This window comes from Lissotriton vulgaris, unplaced genomic scaffold (assembly GCF_964263255.1).
Source record: "Lissotriton vulgaris unplaced genomic scaffold, aLisVul1.2 SCAFFOLD_5015, whole genome shotgun sequence".
NCBI lineage: Eukaryota > Metazoa > Chordata > Amphibia > Caudata > Salamandridae > Lissotriton > Lissotriton vulgaris.
This window is the reverse complement of record NW_028247923.1, coordinates 55,516-59,216: the sequence shown is the minus strand read 5'-3', so window position 1 is coordinate 59,216 and position 3,701 is coordinate 55,516.

Sequence of the window (3,701 nt, the reverse complement as noted above, 5' to 3'; positions counted from 1 at the left end):
TCCAAGCTTTTCAGGAAGATAAGGTTGCGTTACTTTTTTGCGAAAACAACTGCTTTGGAGACCATCTCCATGGACGTTAACACTGGTCTGAAGAGACCCTCTTCATTTAATCCACCCAGTGCCACACTACCGCCTAAAGTTCTCACCTTTGAAACGGCTGTTGAAAAGGATGTCACGGACTTATACAAAAAAGATGTCAAGCCATTCATGAATCTCTCCAGAGATGAGCAGCAAGCTTTGCGTTCACTCACCGCCAACGAAAACATCACCATTAAACCGGCTGATAAAGGCGGAGCAACTGTAATTTTAGACACTACAGTGTACAGAAATTAGTGTCTGCGACAGCTCAGTGACCGTAAATCCTATTTACCACTGAGATCGGATCCTACTGAAGGTCTACAAAACAGAATAAGCGCCTTAGTAGAAGAAGCCACTAGTGAGGGATGGATAACCTCACAGGAAGGACAATATTTGGTTACACAACACCCTACAATTCCTTATTTTTATTGCTTGCCCAAAGTTCACAAGCCAACAAGGCCACCACCTGGGAGGCCTATCATTTCAGGCATTGGGTCAGTATTGGAACCCCTTTCAACTTTTGTGGACCACTTTCTCAACCCGATGGTCAAAGCTATGCCCACCTTTCTCCAAGACACCAAAGATGTCCTAAGACTCCTGCCGACGATACAATACAATATGGAGACTGACATCCTAGTATCGTTCGATGTCGAATCCCTATACACCTCGATCCCTCAAACGGAGACCCTAGAAGTAGTGGGAGCACTTCTGGAGCAGAATAACCATCAATCGATGACACCAATACCATTTATAATGCAATTAGCAGAAATGGCGATGAAAGAAAACTACTTCCGTTTTGAAGACACGTTGTATTTACAAACGTCCGGGACCAGCATGGGCAGTGTTTTCGCGCCGAGCCTGGCGAATCTATATGTGCACCATTTTGAACAACAGAGTGTTTTTACCAACACCAACCCATACCTATCATCAATACACGTGTGGAAACGTTATATTGATGACATTTTGGTAGTGTGGCGGGGCACTGAAGAACAACTAATATCATTTCATGGTTGGTTAAACAGTGTAAACCAATATCTGAAGTTCACCATCGAGTACAGTAGAACTTCACTGGCGTTCCTTGATCTGAGACTAAACGCAACCCCAGCCGGCATAGAGTCTGAGTTATATCGCAAACCTATGGCCAGGAATGCATTGCTGCGGTATGACAGCTGCCACCCAAGAGCCCTGAGGGACAATCTACCTTTTGGCCAGTTCTTAAGGGTACAAAGAAACTGTTCCAAGAAGGAGTCTTTTGAAACACACTCCAAAAATCTGGAAGAACAACTAAAGGAGAAACGATACCCTAAGAAAATCATTCGCAGATCTAAAAAGAGGGCCTCTAACAACCATAGGGATGCCCTTCTTGCAATCAACCCTCCGAAAGAAAAATCAGACCGGATTGCTTTTGTAAATACCTTCAACAGCCGATCCAACCAGTTGCAGAGAATTATAAAGAAACACTGGTCCATCCTACAAACTGGAGGTGATAATATTCCTCAGCCTATGTTTGCATACAAAAGAGGACCCAATTTGAAGGATCAACTGGTTCACACACGTCCACGCAGTAAAGAAGAAAGACAAGTGGGCACCCTATGGGATTTACCAGCTGTGGTTGGTCACCACCCATGTGGCAATTGTTCGGTCTGCCCTCAGACTAATAAATCCACAGAAGTTGACATCGGCACTAATCGCCCATGGACACAGAACAAGTTTACTAATTGCAACAGCAGTAACCTGATATACCTGATCAAATGTCCTTGTGAATTGCGGTATGTCGGTATGACTACTAGAAAGGTACGCACACGTATCCAGGAACACAAAAGCACTGTGCGCTGCCGCAAGCAAGCAACCAGACTGACCGCACATTTCCTGGAGAAGGGCCATGGTCCCGAAGACTTTTACTGGACGGTCCTTGAACAACCGCATATTCCAGACTCATGCGCAGATATAAGCAGGTTCTTGTTCAAGATAGAACAGAAATGGGTATACCGCATCAACAGTGACAAGGAGGGCCTTAACGAACCCATACCCTGGATGTCCCTCTGATTGGTCGTAATCATCTTGTTCCTCCCATTGATACCATTGCACTGTATAAGAAAACAAATACCCATTGGAAATCTGTCTCCACTGCCTACTAACAGCAGGTTACTTCCCTTCTAGATACGCCAGTATTAATAGCGCATCATTATCCCTTTGAAGTGCGCATTAATATTTACATCGGTGTTAACAGTCGTCTGTAATTTAACATCCACTGCGCACATGTGCACACTTCACCAATAGCTACTAATAATTCATCGCATACCAGGGCACTTACCAGGTTGTTTCCCTCCAAGAAATGCCTGTACTAATAGCGCATCATAATCCCCTTGCAGAGCGCACTCATACTATCATCAGTATTAACAGTCGTCTGTAATTTAACATCCATTAACAGTCGTCTGTAATTTAACATCCATTTACTGCGCATATGTGCACCTGTCACAAGATTGATGTCATTCTGGCCTTGGTGACGTAATGTACTACCAACAATTATTTACAAACCACTGCGCATCCTGGTACATCACATAGGACCTACATTAGACTTTGGTAAAACTTTTATGTGTCATTATTTGGAGTGGACTACATCTCCCAGCAGTCTCACTGTCATGTGACTGTGCGTCAACGCGCTGGGTCTGAGAAACACACAAAACACTACCTCACTCGGCGGTCGGCGCCCCCCCGAGCAGTACTGAAGACTGCCTGGAGACGCCGACGGTTAGGTGAGTGAATGCATGCTACAACGCATTATGCGTAACATTCGTCTGCCTCGCCCTGCTCGTATTTGCCGCTAGAGGCCAGCCTGACATCGAGCATATGCAGCGCTTTTCTCCTCTCTGTACGCTGCTTCATAACACGTAGCGGTTTTTCCGTGTGCGTTTTCTGCAAATGACACGCTTTCTGTAACTGACATGTTGCCAGATGCTATTCCGCAACTTAAATACAAAGCGCTTTCCGTCAGTGTCTCCCGACTTTAACTGACGTGGAACGGCCCTTCTGCTCTGCATATCCCCTTCTGTGTGGTCATTGCTCCTGAGTTATGACAGTATACGGCGCCTACGCCCAGCCTGGTTATAAACGGCTCAGATAACCTGCCATCTCAAAGTATATTTTGCTACCCAAATGGGTTAGTGTCTTATCACTAACCGCTCGATTATACGTTATGTGATTTCTCACAGAGCGGTGCTCCTTTTACCTGCGCTGCAGCCAGGTGGGGTGAAGCTCCTCAGCCTACACGTAAGGGTGAGTGCATACCGGATATAATGATCAGGTATGATTGTACATTTTGCAATATCACTATGAATACAAATAATAACGTGCCTTGTGTTATTTGTGTGTTTGTTTGCTGTTTTGTTTTACATGTTGGATCCCTTACCATCTCATTGACAGTATACGGTTGAGCACGCCTGGATTTTCAGGTGACACCTTTTAATTCTTTTTCTCGAAAGCAGTAGTGTACTATATATAGGTCCTGAGGAATGCATTAAGAACATCTTACAATATGCTGAAACATGTCGACCACTAACAAGTGCGGTTATTATTTAAAACCTGCACCCACACCTGCCTTTTAACCTTAGGGTTTGGGGGTT